Source organism: Argentina silus (genome assembly GCF_951799395.1).
Source record: "Argentina silus genome assembly, chromosome: 9".
Lineage (NCBI taxonomy): Eukaryota > Metazoa > Chordata > Actinopteri > Argentiniformes > Argentinidae > Argentina > Argentina silus.
Genome location: NC_139663.1, coordinates 10139166 through 10158743, shown reverse-complemented (window position 1 = coordinate 10158743; position 19578 = coordinate 10139166). Strand labels below are relative to the sequence as shown.

The following is a 19578-nucleotide window of genomic DNA, read 5'->3' as shown; positions in this document are numbered from 1 at the left end:
CCTTATCAAACCAATGCAGACAGGCCAGCTAAACCATTCTCAGCTGTATATCCCAGAAACAGACCTCTCCCCCACTTAACCAAGCCCCTTTGAGACATAGATATTGCACCTCTGATGATGAATTAAACAATGTTCAGAGGTAGAGATTGCTACCTAATCAAGCTCTCTTAGCAGGAGATGAAAAAAGGTTATCTGTCTAGCCTAACCACTATCATCTATCAACTATATCCCCTAGAGAAAGGCTATGTTAGGTGTGCTGTTGCATTATGAAAGTGTGTGTTTGTGTGTGTGTGTGTGCATGTTTGTGTGTGTGCGCGCGCGTTTGTGCATTTGCATGTGTGTGTGTGTTTTGAGTTAGACTTATTAATGTTGACGTAAATCGATTTTTCTTCATTGCAAGCCATTTATCCATAATTATTCTTGATAGTGTGATCAGATGAACAACTGAAATCCAATATTGAGCAAGTGGATTGTCACAGATTGCAAGGTTTACCGTAGTTAAGTCAAATCCTTTCTTCAAATTGCCTTTCGTCTTACTTGAAATACACTCTTGCTTTGCATCCCAAGTCAAAAATAGTTTTAGAGTGTAGGTGTAGTAGTAGTTAATAAACAGAGGGGTAAAAAAGCTAATTGTCTGTATGAGCACATCAAAAATTATTAGCATTGTTGCCATGGTTTTATATAATAGGCCTACCTAATCTTTCTTGGATTGTGTAAATATTGGATAATGTATTGCATTATCCGCAAATGTCAGGTTTGTGTGTTGCTTATTATCTAGCTATTTTTAATTTGCAAAATATTTTTAGAGCCAAGATTTTTAGAGCCTGTAGGGGATTCTTCTTCACCTATTTTATTATCTATCTTTAAACATTAAAGTCTCTGAACAGATTGACATGCTTATACTTGCTTGAACAGAGCTCCCTCAAGCAACCCTCAAAGCTATTTCAGTTACCACAGGGCTATGCGAATGGTGGCCATGGCATTTCAAACACACCTGTGTAATAAAGCACAGCTCTGCGTGTCTTGTTTGTCAATGACCTTTCAGCGGCGTTGCATACAGCAAACCGTCAACTATTGATCTGGGCTGGAAAAAAACAACAGGCAGAGTAAGGGACGGTCCACAACAAAAACCTCATCAATGGAGCACGGCCCTCTGACCACCATGCGGTGCACCAATCCAATTTTCATCAAGAAAGAGAGACACGGAAGTGCTCTGAGTTAACCAGCTCCAACTCCTGTCTAGTAGTAAAATCTATATCACCCTCTGGGTTACAGTACAGTATGGTAGATGGTTGTACCGCAGGTCATTTACATGCCATGAGAGTAGCTTCACACCATCATCCCAACTATAGTCACACGCCTCCCATAAAAACACCATCATCTCCTCATGTGAAAAATGGCCATGAATGCAAATGGAATCATTAAACATTGTTGGTATTCAGAAGGTCACATACTGTATATGGAAAAACCATAGGACGCGTAAAAGGTTAGCTTTTGGAAATGGAAAGCTAATGGACAGGGTACTGTTCTATGAATACTATTAGATGGAGCCGTATTTTATCTCTCCTCAGCGATTGTTGCAATGTGGTTTACGATACAGTTGACCTGTTCCACATGTGCATGCTTATCATTTGAAAGGTGATGCAGCCAAGCGTTGAGATAGGGGTCTTGGAAGCTCACCAATCAGAGCAAAGAAAAGATTGTGGTCACTGTGAGTGAACTGAACTGTTGGCCTAAGTTCTCCTCCCTCCCACACATGGATAACACACACACACACACACACACACACACACACACACACACACACACACACACACACACACACACACACACACACAGTACACACTTCCAGATCCTGCCTACACATTCATACCAACAAAATACATTAATATCCACAAAGACTCACATACGGCATACAGAAGCCACCCACCCATACACAGCCTCTTTTACAGCGTTGAAGGATAGCACTGACACAGAAAGTGGAGCTGAGCCATGCTCCATGGGCTTTGTAGGCTGATCAATCAGTGGGCAGCAGGGACAAGCAGCAGGGACGGCCTCTAATATGTGGCACCCAGGGCCTAACACTGGCTTGTCTGGCTCCTCTGATGAGTGTCCCCAGCCTTGTTGCCAGAGCACAGGGCAGCCCAGACCCCCAGACAGACATCAGGCAGAGACATACAGTGCCTTTGGAAAGTATTCACAGTGCCTTCACTTTTTCCACATTTTGTCAATTTAAAATGGATTGAATTAAAAGAATTTGCCATCAATCCACACAATACCCCAGAATGACAAAGCGAAAACATGTTTTTTGAAATTTCACTAAATTTATTCAAATTGAAATACAGAAATGTCATCAACAAATCACTCACTAAGATAAATTGAGTCCATCTTAATGCAAGGATAATAGTTAATGTAATTTTGGAATTAATATCTTTGTTTTTATAGGGTCTCTGATTTGCATAGGAATCAATTAGAACGCCACAAGACTGCATCTACTGTTCTTAGCTGGGTCATTTCATGTCAGTGTGTCCTGTAAGACCAGGCTCATCTGTGAAGAAGAGAGCACTGGTGAGCCGAATCATTTTTTATGCTGGTCCCTCTCGAATTGTCACTCCTGCACGGCTAATCACTCCATACCAGACTCTCAATCACCCTGTGCTTGTGGACTCCGGAGCTGATGAGAGTTTTATTGATTGGAGGTTAGCCAAAAGACTTGGACTTAAAGTTGTTCCCCTGCCCAAACCATTAGAACCCAAAGCTTTAGATGGTCGCGTGTTGTGCGGAGTCACTCACCGTACTCAACCCATTCAACTAATCATCGCCAATAACCACCCGAGCTACCTCTCTGCCTCCTCATCGGCCCTACAACTGCTCTATAGATTTGCTCTCAGGAAGTTTACTTCCCAGAGGACAACTATTCCTTGTCAGCCCCTGAGAGGGATGCTAGAAGTACATTGACTCTTCCCTCGCTGCCGTTATCATTCGCCCATTCTCTTCTCCTGTGGGGCTGGTTTCTTTTTCGTCAACAAGAAAGATAAGACGCTTCGTCCCTTACCGTCCTGGTTCCAAAAACATCAAGCCCGATGCTCTGTCTTACCTGTTTGACCATGACTCTGCAACCAAGGCAACATCCTGCCAACATCCCTCCAACATCCTGCCCTCTTCCTGTGTGGTGGGGGCTGTCACATGGGGCATTGCCCGGGAAAAAGCAATTGGCCTTGGCACCTGCTGCACCAGCCTGCTGTGGAAAGCTGGTTAATGAGGGTCTATGCACCTGTAGCTACTCACACCACACTAGCTATAAACAGTATAACACTACTTTCCTTCTTCTCAGGTGGCCAACAACACAAACATTTGTCACACTTGACACTTGTCACTGATCCTTCCAGAGCTCTATAATGAGTGCACATTCAAAATGGTGCACTCATTATAGAGCTCTGTCAGCACTATACCATAAGCACTATCCCAGCACTTGTCAAACCATTGAAGACTGTTGAGACCATTCAGGATTCTTGGGCAATATCTCTGAGTACATTTTCAAACCATTCAGGGCAGAATATCAGGACATTCAAGGTCAGTATCTGAGTGCAGCATCTGGAAGTTTGTTTAGTGTGCTAGTGTGTTGCGTGTGGGAGGCAGCTGAACATGGGCAGTCTCGAGGGACAGACGAGGCTGTAAAGCATGTGGAAGTGAAGGTCAGTATGCAGTGCTGGTGAGCTGGTGAGGAGGCATACGGTCAGATCTTTGGCCTTGGGTTGAAACATAAACCCATTAATGTGATGGGTTTTATGTATTCTGTTTAAATCTCACCTCGCTGCAGCCTCCATATCACTCCGTTCCGTAGCACGCTTCACTGACATGCATTACAACACCATCCGATTTGATCAAATATTACTAGATCACACTGGCAGTCGCATCAGCCACCACAGCCATATGTTAGTAAAATGAGACAGCCATTTCTTTATTTCAGATTTCTGCAAGTGATACGCCTGGTTTTTCACCTCAGGAATGTGCTTACTGGCAGTATTTTATGATTTCTTGTGTTATCTGTCTAAATCACATTGAAGTTGCTTCATGCACCAGTAGTTCTCTTTTCCATCCCAGGCAGTGTGTGCTCCCGCTACCACAGTGGAGGCAAATGAAAAGTAACTTGAAATGTAAAGCAGATGTTTGTTCTCACCTGACACATGCAACTGTGCTCTGAGTGAGAGTCGACTGTGACTGTGCTCTGAGTGAGGATCAGTTAAACCTGACAGCGGGATGCTCTCCTGACAACATTCTGTTTGTCTCTGTTTTGATTCTGTGACACACAGAATTCATTGACACATGCACACACACACACACGCACACGCACGCGCGCACACACACACACACACACACACACACACACACACACACACACACACACACACACACACACACACACACACACACACACACACACACACACACACACACACACACACACACACACACACACACACACACACACAGACTGTATATTGGTTTTCTTATCTCTGGTTTTCTTATATCAGTTAGCCAGTCGGAAGTCATCCAGTCTCTCTCACCCAAAATACTTTCCTGTGACCTTTCTGGACCTTTTGATAAGCCCAGAGATCTGGACCAGCCTCTGCTGATCCTGTCACCTTTCTCAACTGGTTTGTAAGTTCTGAGATATGGACCTACCTCTGCTGATCCTGTCAATCTTCTGGACTGGTTGGTAAGCCCAGGACTCTGCTGATCCCCTCCGTAATCCATATTTGATTACCTGGTCATGTACTGTATACAGAGCTTGTTATTGGATGTGCCATGTATAGACCATGCATACAAGCACACCTTCCATCTATTACCCCGGTGTCTCTGGATGTTGTTTGCTGTTCTCTCTACCTAATCACCTTGGGGTCACGAGAGGGGAGTGAGAGAGGAGTGTGTAGGGTTTGCCAGACAGTAGCAGAAATCAAAACTGTTGGGAAGAGGGAGGGGAGGATTTAGGAAAGCTGCAGGAAATAGAAAAACAGAGAAGCAGGTGAGAGGGGAACATAAAAACGAAGAATAGGCTGGGCTCAGGAGAATAAACCTGAACAATATAAAAGAGAGAGTTCTGGAGTTTATGTCAATAATTTAATAGGCAGACTGTCTCTGTATTGTGTGGCTTCCCTAGCAGTAAGCATTCCTATGAATAATGTAAACACAGGAGCAACTTTACAACAAGTCCTCCCCTCAGCTCTGTCTTTGTCTTTGTGCTGCACTGTTCTGTGAGCCATTTATCCTATATTGTATCACCTATTACAGTCCATGGACAAATGAGTTCATGTAAGAAATGGACCTGTAAATAGACTATGATCATCACCATAATGGTGAATTCATTGAAGATTATTTTGTCAATTTAAAAGGTGTGCATACAGTATGTATGGAATCATAAAGTTCCACCTCAATATCATCTCAATATCACCTCAATGTTGGACCTCCTCAATAAGTTGAGGTACAGTACTCTAGTATTGCCCTTATGCTTTATTTATGTTCGACTCAAAACTGTGAGTTAAGTTCAGAGTTCATGAGAAAATTGTAGAATTTCAAGGATGAAGATCCTTATTTATCCATAGAGCTTTAAATTTATTTCCTAAATAAAGTAAAGGTATGAATCCCCCTTGGCAGCAAACTCGCTAGGGAGTTCCCACTCGATGTGGAACGTCCACGCGGTCTTGTCAGTCAGCCTGGCGTCAGTATTGTCAGTCAGTCCATTGTTAACACTGTCAGTCAGCAAATGTTCAATCTCATCAGTCAATCCATTGTTAACTCGTCAATCAATCCATCGTCAATCTCGTAAGTCAGTCCATAGTCAATCTCGTGAGTCAGTCCATTCTCAATTTCATCAGTCAGTCCATTGCCATCCTTGTCGGTCAGTCCATTATAAATGTGGTTGCTCAGTCTGGGCTCAGCCCTAGGTGATGATTTGTTGGTCTTTGGTGGCAGATCTGGCACACCAGGTAGCTGCCAGTCTGTCTGAGGCGGGGCCGAATTCCTTGTCAGAGATATGTGAGACTTAGAGGTGGAAGCCTCTCATAATGAAAAGAGAGGTGGTTGAGTTGAGGTCAGAGGGACAGGCACTGCTACTGCATTCCTAGACATCTGTCCCTGTCTACAACACACACAGTAAGAGTCGGGGTCTCACATGGGCTGATTTCATGGATTGTGGAGCATTGGGCCTGATTTCCACCACTGGAGACTGTATCTGCTGAGCATTACCTGGTCCTGGCTGTCGAGGCAGAGAACACATCAAAATGAGATCAAATGTTTGCTAAAACATAAAACAAATATTAGATTCCAGTAGTAGGTTTAGTAATGTTGGCTTACAGGTTTCTTAGGATCCTGTGGTAACTTTGGATTTTGACTTCTTGTTCTTTTCTCAGGTGACGTCTTTTTCCTTTGACCTTTTTTCCTTTGTTGTTGATTTTGTATCATTATATTTGGTTTCCTTCCATTCATTATCGTCTCCAGACAGTTGGTCAGGGTCTGTAGAGATCATTCAGATACAGAATTGTTGCTTATTAATATCTTATGTAACTATAACAAATTAGTTCTGCACATTTCACAAGCAGAATTTTAATTTGTAGCTGTGAATGACTCCTAGCACTTACCGGTTTCAGAGTTATCAGAGCGTTCAGCCTCAGAGCAGCTTTTTCTCAGGCTTTTGCCTCCACAACAGTGTTAGCAGATGAAAAAACACTACAATGCTCTGTCCACTCTTCTATCTTTCTTTTTCTTTTCTGAGATCCATTTACTTCTGCAACCTCGGTTCCGCTTTGGGTCTGACACATAGTGAGGTCTAATAGTTATTCTGTAAAACAAGGAATTATTAATCTACTATAATCAGAGATAGTCGTATATGTCCTTGAAAAAGCAAATGGTGCTTTGTCTGAAAACTCTGGAACCTTGACATTTATGTCTTGTAAGGTGCCATGTGACATTATTCAGTTGTGATCTGTCTGTACTGCAAATTATTTTACAGTATTAGATGTGCAGAAAGTGCTAGGGTGTGATTTAGACAGAGTCTGTCTGGGCCAGGTCCTGACGTTGGACCTGCAGTGGGACGTGACCTAGGGCCAGGACATGAGAGGAGGGGAGTCTATTTGATGAGCCTCAGACTGATCAGCAGAGTGTGAAATGAATGGGACTCTTGCTACCTAGATATGGGGGCATGCATAGTCATGTAGTTGTGACTGTTCCTTTTAGAGTTTAGGGTTCATCATCAGCAACTGTTGTCCTGAGTCAGGTTTGTGTATGCGGGTTGCATGAGGTTTGTGCAACTGTTGTCCTGAGTCAGGTTTGTGTTAATTTTGATTAAATGATGCTGAAATTGCTAGTTGCAGCCCAGTCTCTAAAGTTAATTGATGCATCCCTCAGTGCAATAATTACACCTTTCAATGTGTGTGACTAGCATTTATCCGTCTCTCCAACCACAGAGATGGGGAGACAACCTATTCTCAGCAAACACACATTTGCATTACAGCTAAACCTGCTCATCCAATCCCCTTCTCCCAAAACAAGACCCAAGACTCCCATTCGAATAAACACTGTTTTTTCATGGCACCCAGACATTGTTTTTTAGTGAAATTAGTGAATTGGGAGACACATGGCGAAGGTCCCAGCAAGGAGAAAGCCTCACAGATGAGGGAGGGGATTGCAGGGGTGGAACAGTGTCACATGAGCCCGTAGACACTTGTCTCTATTATGGCCTATGTCCCCTGGCATGGCGGGCACAGGTGGCGCCGCCCCATTACCCAGCCCCCCGCGGGCAATATTTCATGGATGACGGGAATATGGCCTTATTAGCACAGCTCCTGCTGCGCTCTGCAGTATTTGTGTGTTTGTGTGTGTGTGTGTGTGTGTGTGTGTGTGTGTGATGTGTGAGTGAGGGAGGGAGGGAGCACAAGAAGAGAATAGCCGTCTTCCATGTTCATCTATTCAGATGTATCTTTTCAGACCAGAATAAACAGCTCTCAAACAGCTCTCACTCATTAAAAAAGCAAAACAAGCGCAATCTGGGTTATTATTTATATATAGCCATTGATTCTAGAAGATTATTATACATTATAAACTTATAAATGCCTTATGAGCTTAGTCCAACTGTCTTACCCCCATGAGAAAAATATGAACTGGTTTTACTCCATTGTTTGTGAACAATGTTATTGTAAACAAACACTGTATAGCATCAAAACATGGTTAAAACAATCATTTTGATCTCCTTGCATTTGAGAACGGTAACATTTCTCCAGCCCCTCCCTCAGCTGTTTATCAAATAAACTGGCTCTTTGTCATTGTTTGAATCCCTGAACACTCCTTTGTGTGTGCTCTATCTGGTAGGAATAGAAAAACAGGGCGACAGTGAAAATCATAAAAAGTTCTGTAGATTACTAGACGAGGCAGTATCAAAGTGTTGTGTGACCCCGTTGTGGCATGCACACACACACACACACACACACACACACACACACACACACACACACACACACACACATTAAAAACCGCAGACAAACACCCGTATAGAACAGGGCTTTAATCTGGGTCTCTGTGGTATAAATGATTCATGGACAGAGGGAGTGTGTTATTGACATTCATGTCTACATTGCTCCCTGTTGTCAGGCGGTAATCATGCTCTCCTCCATATGCCAGCATTAAGACAGGGGTGGAGGGCTGCCAAGGCTAAAACACTCCACTCCTCATGGAGGCTGCGTGCACTGCCAGAGCATACAGAACACACACTGCTGCACAGCCTTGTCAGGCCAGATGGGGCAGTTATTGCATGCTTTCAGGCGTGTCTGGCAAGCACACAACAGGAGCCAGTTTGAGAAATGTTCTGATTAGGTTGGAGAGAATGTAGTATGTACTGTATCTAGCACGCAGTGTACCGGTGGTCATGCCAAGACCTTGGAAAATGTAGAATCAAATCAACAACACCATGTGCTTGATGGTATCATTTGATGTCTTGTTTGGACATACAACTCACCAGGGATTTCTCCCTTTCGAAAACATCCCAGGCCACTGTTTCCTCCTCCATCACACCCACCCCCTCCCCTTCCCCCTCCCCTCCCATCCCATCCCATCCTATCCCCTCCCCTCTCCAACCCTCCTCCCACTGCATCTCACCTCGTCACCTCCCCTGAGGCCCAGTGATTTGCAGCCAAGACTCCCCATCCGACAGGAGAGGTAAGCACAGGCCCCTGCTGTCCTTGATGAAGGGCAGGTGGTTACGGCCCCTCTGGTCCCTGCCTGGGCAGAGGACAGGGAGGGGGCACAGTGGACCTCTCCTCCATGATGACGATAGCTATTTCAGCCGTGCTGCCTGTGGATCTGAGTGCCCTCTGTAAGAGGGCTGGGTACCCCCTTCAGAGCTCCAGTTACCCAGCCATGAAATTTGGCAGGAATGGGCCGGTGTGGGTGTGGAGAGCCAGTGTCCTGGAGGGAGAAAACCATGACCTCAGCAGTGCCTGGGTGAGCAGGGCAGAGGAAGTGGAGATGGAGGAAGACATAATCATAAAAAATATCTGCAGGGGAAACGTGGGTTATTCTTAGGCCACGCAGCTAAATAAAAGCCTCCCTCCCTTATATATAATATAATAATAATATATGCCATTTAGCTGACACTTCTATCCAAAGCGACTTACTTTGCAGTGAGTGCATACATTAAATATCCACTCTGCTCTCCTGTACAGCATGAGAAGGCCTATGGGGATACTGTGACCCACAGTGAGTAATGCACCTGCCCGTGGCTCAGACTGCTGCTACTCTCTGACTGCACCCTACTGAACGCAGCCGTTCTGTCTCTGTGGCCTCGCTTCGTTCTCCTCAGACAGTCTGTACTACACCTCACCCTGCTGCCACTTGCCACTCAGTCTGTGTTGAATAAATGGCTCAAGGTTTGTTTTGAAATGGAAAGGCTAAGAGGGGTGATTCATCATGATTGATAAGAGACAGAATCCAAATTCGGGCCAAGGAGGGGTAATTCAATGGCAATTCTCTCTCTCTCTCTCTCTCTCTCTCTCTCTCTCTCTCTCTCTCTCTCTTTGTCTTCTATGACCTTTCCCTCTGTTCCACCCCTCCCTAACACACTTCCGCCTTGAATTTCCCCAGGCTTTCCGAACAAGGTGGGAAGCCTAGGTTACCTACATCAGGGGAGGCCGGTGGAGGTAGAAATGTTTGACACCATTCCTCTTTCCATTCCATGCACGACAATGAGCCCGTCTTTTGATTTCCACTTCCACCAGCCTCCCCTGACCTAGACACTAACCCTGAGGCGATAAGACAAAGATAGTGACAGCCTAGAGGCTTTGTTTCACACATCCTTACCAGGAGACCGCTCGGATATAGCAGCTTTGACACTCCCTCAAATGTAGCAACGTTTAACTGCGGGAGCATTTAACGGAACACCGCGGGAGATTCGCAGATCTTGTCTGTGTTTTTCTCTTCGCCGTCCAAATGGAATTGTAGAGCCCCCCATCTCCGCGTTCTTTCTCGTCCTTTCATCAAATTCCAAGGAGGACAGTGACGTGCTGAAGGGAGCTTGTAAAATTGTATTTCACTGCACATTTCATAAGCAGGCTTTTCCTTTCCTCTCCAATTCTGCACTGGGAGACTGGCGTAGATGCTGGCTGACTGACTGATAGAATTTTTGATTTAGGGCTGCCTATCTCATCTCCCGTCTGAGCTATTTTGATTAAAGGTAGACTCTGGGATATGACGTCCTACTGTAGCAAAAACGAGCGGGCCGACACTGCCAAGAAACTGAGATGCAACAGACTAGAGAATAGAGCGTGTTGCAAAAGAGCAAATATCCAAAGTTAAAAATCCAAACCAAAGACTTGCTATGTTATGTCGGAGGGCAGTGAAACGAGTGACAATATCTTTGATCAAAGTTGCTTTCACTCATATCCCAGAGTCTATCTTTAATGTTTGGAGCTATGCAGTCTACAATTTAATGACTCATTGTATTAACCCAGGATTCTATGATTGTGAAGGTTTCTCATCTAATGAAAAGATTGTGATATTGGGTCTGTGGCAACATTTCTTATTTTCACTGGTCTGCTGCCATAGCTGCATCTGTTGTCTGCACAGAGAACGCACTAATAAAAGATACCAAAGAGGATAAAAGACAGACGTTTATCTGAAATGCTTACATTATCCAGAGGAAAATGCCAAGCTGTCTGGATGTTGTTATTGACGTATTGATGTTTCTTCTCTTGTCTTTGTCTGACATTCTCTCTTCTCTCTTCTCTCACCCAAACTAATCTGCAGTTCTAATAGGCTGTATGCATCATGACCAGTTCTGAGATCATAGAAACACAGTACTGAGGGTGTAAAGCTCTCATTTTACCTTACAGGTGCTCTGACATTTGACTGATTATTGATGTGATCAAATGTAAAAGAGACACTTCACCCATTGTTAACATCACATTATCTCCAACACTATATCAGTGTATCCATATGTGAAAACAGCGATTGTCTACATTCTGTAGTCAGAGAAAAGGTCCCTAATTAAATTACCCCCCGCTATGATGTTATGCATTGGGGGGTAAAAAAAACATATTTTCAGAAACTACAGTGGGTTTCCAGCCAGTGGGAGTGTGTCTGTGCCTGTCATTTTTGAGAATCAGTTAATTCAGTATTTGATTTAGGATCAATGACATCATAGGGGGGTCATTTCCTTTAGGCTTTGGAGCCATGACAACTAAACAAAAATTGATTGACTAAACAACACATTTTTGATTTAAGAACATCTCATAAAAGTCATTACAATCTCATTACAACTTATTTATTTATTTTCTATTTAAACAAAGAGAGAGTTGAGATGTTAGTTTGATATTAGCTGTTGACCTCTTTGTGCTATAGAGGTCATATCTATCTTTGTGTTGCATAGCAGCAACATATAAAACAATTAGATGCAATTCCAATCTTCAGAAACTGTTCACTGATTAATTGTATTTGAGTTATAGAGTGCTTTATTGCTGTCTTATTCGCAGAACAAATAGATTTGTTTTGGGTTGGGTGATAAGAAATGATATTTAGATCTAACTGAGGCTAAGGAAATTACCACTGTTTGCAGGCTGATAATTAGTAAATAGATGTTTGTACACCTACACTTGGCAGGAGCAGAAGAGAAACACATTAACTTGAAGAAAGTTTGCCAGAAGGCCAGAAGACAATTATCATCCATTAGCAAGTTTCCGTCCCACTGTGATTACAAAAGTAAAAAAATGACTCTTTATTGAAGGTGTCATTTATCAACTGTCATTCTGTCAACCATTTTCATCTTCAAAGCTGCCTCCCGCGGTGAAAAGCATCCAGTGATACTTCTCAGCACCCGTAACCAGGGCGACGGCAGCAGCCAGTGTGCCCTACAGTCCTCTAAAGCAGCATCATATTCTTCTGTTCTTCTCCCCATGCACAGATAAGGCTCTCTCCCTACACCCATCCATCCTCCCCCATCTTGCTCTTTTTTCCCTCACACATCCTAGCTCTCCCTATTTCCCTCTCCCTGTCAGGAGGAGTTAGTATCACAGACAGTCAGCATGTTTCTCTACAGCGGCTGCTTTTGATCACGCACTCAGGGTGTGTAAGAGGGGGTGACAGGCACCCCCTTTAGTTTGGCATTTTGTTGAAGTCATGTCCAAACGCTGCGGCACATCCCACCTATCTCTGGCACCCCCCTCTAGTGGGGGGCACCCTACCTTTACCCAGCATGCCTGCGCTGGTGTGCTGGCCTGCTGGCCTGCTGTCCTACTGTCCTACTGTCCTGGCTGAACTCTCTCAGGAGAAAATGAGAAAGATCAGAGAGTAACGGAGCTCCTACCTTGTCATGAAAAGGCCCTCTTTTCCTACCCTCCCACTGTGCTGGGCATATACGCCTTGTACTGTACTGTACCCCTCCTGTACTCCTGTACACCTCAGTGCAGAGTTACTGGAGATACTTTACGTGTGCTACTGTTTTTTAATTTGCTAAAGTAGAAATTCTTCTCTTGACCTGGTCTGGAATTTTGGAGTTGTGTAGACACCATCTTGCATCATCAAATGCATTTAAAATGCACATTTTAAAATGCACCTCATTTCCATGCAGAAGAGAAATAGCTTAGATTGAAACAAAGTAAATTACATTTGTTTCATATTGTATGATTCAGTTTGGTTCAATGTGTTTGCATGAATTAAATGAGTCTAGGACGTATTGTATTCTATTAAATCTGACATAAAAATTTTATGAATTCATAAAAAGCTTTTGTGAAATTGTTTGGGATTATTTACAAATCAATTTGACTTCAGTTTAGTTAATTTGAGAAGGGTTGGTGATTCACTACGGTATTATTTCACTCTGCTCTGTAATTTAACTGCCTTAGGATCTAGTACTTGTGTTTAATGGTTTCTGATGTAACGTAAAAGCTGGTACAATGAATTATTAACCTCTGGTTGAAACAGAACTTATGATCTAAAAGAAAATGTGTGTTGGACTTCATCCGGGAGTACATACTATACTTTTGTGTGATGTGGAGAGTGTGGAAGTCTGGAGAGTGTGGCTCTGGAGAGGGAAAGTTGGTGTAATTGAGTGAGAGAATATTCAAGAAAGAGGGTAAATCAGTGTAGCTATTAACAAGGAGATAAGAGCGTACAGTTACACAACGTGTCCATTCATATATGAATATGGAATGATGACTCACATCATATCAAAAGGAAAATCTGATTTTAGGGACACTTCATCAGAGACACATTATGATAGTACATAATGAGGATATATACTCTGTTGCTAGGTAGCGTGTTCTGTACAGGTGATCATCGAGTCTGCTCTTGGTTTCTCCCATATTCAAGGAAAATGTACATTTAACAGGTTGTAGGCAGAGTTACATGTACTGTCTTGATGTACCTCTCAACCATGATGGCCCACATACATATTCACTTCTAACACATTTGCAGTGACAATTTGCATGTGATTATATTTAATAATATACAATGGCATACAGTAGAAACATATCTCTACCAAACCCTCTTAGTTGGTTGCATGTCCTCTGCTAACTCTGTCTCTGGCTCCTCTCAACATTATATCCACATTTCCATCTCCAAAAATCAGCCTGGGCTAGAACTTAGGTCAGAGCCTGGGCTAGAACTTAGACAGGACATATAGCTTACTCTATACACACCATTAATGTTTATGAGTGGGTAAGCAAACTCTCTATACCTCGCTCTTCCTTTTTATGTTGATTTATTTCTCCTTTATTTAACCAGATAGTTCGGTTGAAAACCAATTCTTATTTACAATGACAACATGGCCAAGAGGCACACACATTGCAACATTAAATTGAACAATAAACAAAGAAGGAACATAGAAAACACCCTATTTACAATTTCCTCTAACTCTCTAGCTCCATTCTTTCCCCTCCCTGTTATCCTGATCAAGTGTACCCAAACTCAAACATGATGTTATGTAGTACTTACATCCTTATGAAAAGCCTTGTAAAGCTGTAAGGGTGTACCACAGTAAAGCTCTAAGGGTGTACCACAGTAAAGCTGTAAGGATGTACCACAGTAAAGCTGTAAGGGTGTACCACAGTAAAGCTGTAAGGGTGTACCCCAGTAAAGCTGTAAGGGTGTACCACAGTAAAGCTGTAAGGGTGTACCACAGTAAAGCTGTAAGGATGTACCACAGTAAAGCTGTAAGGGTGTACCACAGTAAAGCTGTAAGGGTGTACCACAGTAAAGCTGTAAGGGTGTACCACAGCTCAATCAGCACTGTAATCAGCACTGTAAGCCTCCCTCAACCCCTCAGTTCAGCATCACCTGCTTCCCTAGGAGGTTGCACTGGATTTATCAAGCAACAACTCTAACTCCTCCACCACACACATACACACACTCACACACTCACACACACACACACACACACACACACACACAATTAGGCAGGTTGTTAAGATGGGCTGCTGTTATAGGGGAGAGGAGAGGAGATGATGCCTGTTTAAGAGTTAATAAATCAGATAGATCAATCTCATTACAGATTAATTACCTCCATAATTGCAGAGCACAGCATTTCTTCACTTCCCGCTCTTGTGTGCTTTTATGATCATCATCTATTTTCCTCTGCACAATATCCTTCACTCTTTTTAATAATGGACCCGTCAATTCACCGGGGAGCCTTGTGCAGACGTAAAAGGGGATTGATTTGGCAATTTGAGGCTTTCTATTTGTAAATTGTATACCCCAGAGGTCTGATGAAAACTTTTAACATGGATTTGAAACTCATTGTATAAAAAGTTAGACGCATCTGAGCCTTTTTGTCTCATTGTACCCAGAGACGCAGTTAAAGTCTAAGAGCATACTTCTGTTTTTACTCTCTTTGTCTTTGTGCTTTACTCTCTGTCAACTTGTGTGTCCCATTAGGATTGCCTTGAATGTGTTATTTTACTTGACTTAACAGAAGTAAGTTTTAGGAGTATATCATGAAGTCTAACATAAACTATTTAACCTAGTATGAGATGCAGTAGGTGAGAATACTTCCAGTTCACTCAGTCATGAAAATGTGAGATTGGACTCCAGAGACACTCATACTGAAGTGCCCATCTACTATATAGCTATTTATAAGATCTTTCTTTTGGTGAACGGGTCTCACCAGTGTGTGAAAACTAACCCAACCCCATCTCTTACAGTAAGTACCCTGTATGAAGTGCAGGGATTACCCCGCAGACTGGCAGTGAAAATCAGAGTGATCTCTCTCCCACCCTCGTGTCTACATGGCCCCCCTCGTCCGATCGATACGCTGCCCTGCTGGTATGCTGTAGCCAGTACAGATTGAGTGCCGCTGACCCTCAGGCCACCCGCCTTTGTCTCTGCTACAGCCTGCCATGTGGAGATGTGAAACCCTTGCTCTTTGCCTGCCCTGCCATCGATCGGCAGAATTGAATTCCTGAGAATTCTTTTTTTTTTTTAAACTGAAATGTCGGTTCTAGAAACGCAATAACAACTCCCCCTACCTAGGTCAATGTTCTCAGGTCATGTTCTGAATTACTGCTATAGAGCCTCTCTCACACATGCACACATACACTTAAACATAAGCTCTGCATCAGGATCAGGTAAGCCAGGTAATTGTTTTCTTGATAATTGGTTATGTATTCATGTTAAGCTCAGCTGATGGACATTCAACTAAGACTGCAATGAGAAGGTCGGAGAGAGTAACAGAAGAAAGAGGAGAAGGAGGGAGAAGCAGACCAGGTTAAAAGTGATTAAAAGAGAGACGAGGGGGAAATGGACCAAGCACCGAGGGTGTAAATCTGTGAAATGGACGGGGAAGCAGAGAGAGAGGGAGAGAGGGAGGGAGGGAGAGAGAGAGAGAGAGAGAGAGGGAGAGAGAGAGAGACAGAGATGTATGCGGGTCACATCTAACTTGTGTATCTTGGCCTGTGGTACAGAAACATCGTTCGCTGCCCAAGGCAGCCATGCATAGGACGAGACTTAAATTGCTCCAGTTCAGAGCTCTCACTGCAACAGGCTGAAAATCCCTCTGAAATGAGTTCCCCAGAGGCAGAATGTATCTGGCCATCCTCCTTGGAGGCATGAATCAGTGGAAGCTTATGCCCAATGTTAATTTTTCACTAGCTTACTACTCTCTTTCTCTCTCTCTCTCTCCCTCTCTCTCTCCCTATCTTTATACCCCTCTCTAACTAAGCCTCCATATGACTCCATGAGAGTGGTTATATTTCTCCAGCCCCTCCCTCAGCTGTTTACCAAAACTTGCTTTGTTGATGTTTAAATCCCAGTTCCATTCCCATTCATCTCAATGTGCTTTATGTTTTTAGATTTGTTCTAAGCTTCAGTATCAGCTCCATCAACCCTTTAGTCAAGGAGTAAATATTTTATCTCCAGTAGTAGTTCAGCTTCATCTGTCAGCAGCCCTTCCCCAGCTGACTTCACCAGCCAACCAACCCAGCCAGCCTGCAGTAAGTATTGTGTTTGTGTCAGCAGGCTGAGTAGGACAGGGTCTTCTGTCCTGTCCTGTGGGTTCACACCGGGTTGCCTCTCTCTCAGACCACAGGCCCTCTACCTCCGTGTCCTGTGTGACTCAGACGTCCTCTCTTTACCTGTCTACTGCACTCACACTCTGCTAGAGAGAGTCTGATTCACCCCAACCTGCTCCTCACTGACAGAGAGAGGGGGGGCGGTGGGGGTGGGGGGGGGGGGTAAGGAGAAAGATTTAGATGCAGCAAATTCTTTCTGTCAGTGGTCATACCAAGTGGAGGCAGAGTCTAAAGAGTAAGAAATATTGTGTATGTGTTTTAGACATCAAAAGTTGCTCCTCCCTTAGTTTTAGAAACATATAAACTATCAGCAGATATAAGCATCACAAACAGTAGCTGACTTACCCAAGTCATCTTCCCCATCAGTCTGCCCCACAGCCCCAGTCCTCAGTCCACAGTCCCCATCCCACAGTCCCCAGCCCCAAGCCCCAAGCCCCAAGCCCCAGCCCCAGTCCCACCCCCCAGTCCCCAGTCCCAGTCCCAGCCCGAGCCACACAAGCCCCAATCCCAGCCCCAGCTACCAGCCTTAGACCTAGCCCTAACCCCAGTCACCAGCCCCAGCCACAAGACCCAGTTCCCAGCCTCAGCCTCAGCCCCAGCCACCTGCCCCAGTCCCCAGTCCAAGCCCCAGACACCAGCCCCCAGACACCAGCCCCCAGACACCAGCCCCCAGACACCAGCCCCCAGACACCAGCCCCAGCCCCAGCCCCAGCCCCAGCCCCAGCCCCAGCCCCAGCCCCAGTCCCCAGTCCCCAGTTCCCCCCCCCCGGGACAATTGCACTACTCTTACCCTATAGTATTACTATAAACTGTACATACTGCATCCTCACTTGTACACACTGCTCTTATACTACATACATTCATAATGCACATATCCTTATTTTTTTTAATGCTACTGTTAATACACTGCACATCTGTACATACTGTACATATCTGTTTATACTGTTCATACTGCATTCCATATTTATTCTGTTTATTTACTTTGCTTTAATGTTACTGTTAATACATATATACTGCTTATACTGCACTGCCTCTACAGCTCATATGCTGCTTATACTGTTCATACTGCATTCTATTTATTCTGCTTATAATGTTACTGCTAATACATATACTGCTACACTACACTACTTATACTTATACTACCTGTATATATTGTTCACACTGCACTTTTCTGCTTTTTTGCACTTCTGGTTAGACACTAACTGCATTTCGTTGTCTCTGTACTTGTACTCTGCACAATGACAATAAAGTTGAATCTAATCTAATCTAATCTAATCTCAGTTCCAGCCACCAGCCCCAGTCCCCAGTCCCCAGTCCCAGCCACCTGCACCAGTCACCAGCCCCAGTCCCCAGTCCCTAGTTTCAGTCCCCAGTCACCAGCCCCAGTCACCAGCCCCAGTCACCAGCCCCAGCCACCAGCCACCAGCCCCAGCTCTAGCTACCAGCCCTAGCCCTAACCCCAGTCCAAGTCCCCAGCCCCAGCCACAAGCCCCAGTTCCCAGCCTAAGCCCCAGCCACCTGCCCCAGTCACCAGTCCCCAGTCCCAGCCACCAGCCCCAGTCCCCAGTCCCCAGTCCCCAGTCCCCACCAGCCACCAGCCCCCGCCACCGGCCACCAGCCACCAGCCACCAGCCCCAGTCCCCAGTCCCCAGTCCCCAGTCCCCAGTCCCCAGTCCCCAGTCCTCAGTCCTCACCAGCCACCAGCCACCAGACACTAGCCCCAGTCCCGAGTCCCCAGCCACCAGCCCTTGGCATAAAGATTTAATTACTGGATGGAAATAAGAGCCCACTGTAAATAAGAACAGCCTGTTGATGACTTTATTACTTGTGCAGCCGTATTGGTGATTTATTGGTGTGCTACGCAGCAGCCAGAAATAGATGGCAACAAGCGCCGTGCTTTATGGGACTTTCTTTGTTGATGTTTAAGTAACAGTAACAGAAGCCGAGGTGGTTCATGAAGCATCTCCCTTCTTTCTCCCAATACACCATGTTTATACATTTCAAATGTAGGTTCCAATCATTTACACTTCCTGGCTGTTCGCCATCAATATCATTCATCCAGTTCCTATACCTCGTCACGGCTTGGTTTCCCCTTCCATTTCTAAAGATAGTTCTCGGGTTGCTACAATATTGGTAGTAAGCTCATCGTAATTATCACAAGAATATGACATCATCCTTGGTACTGATTAGTACTGTGGTTCTAGTGCTTGGTACCAATGAACCTCCTTTCACCTACCGACCGCACTGTTATCAGTGTCTCCATAAATCGTCACTCCCTCTATCCCTTATCCTGTTGGAATATTTATAATTGGTTTTCATAACTCACTTTTGGCCTCTTTGTCTTGTCCTATGTGGAATGTTTTTTCTTTATTTGCTATAGCAATTTACCATAATCACACCAAAAATATACGCTGATGTGGTTATTATTTTTTGGGTTTATAATAGCGGGTAATATGCAGAGGTCTCATCTGAATGTATCTTACATAGATGCCTGATGACAAATGTCTTCCTAAAATGGTCTATAGACAGTGTA

At 44.2% G+C, this 19578-nt stretch overlaps 1 protein-coding gene across 1 annotated transcript in view; it reads left to right on the top strand.

Annotated features, from left to right (window-relative positions):
- asic2 (acid-sensing (proton-gated) ion channel 2) overlaps window positions 1-19578 on the top strand; it is a gene marked incomplete at both ends in the record, with an annotated part of 205278 nt that overhangs the window by 134171 nt on the left and 51529 nt on the right. The window lies entirely within an intron of this gene.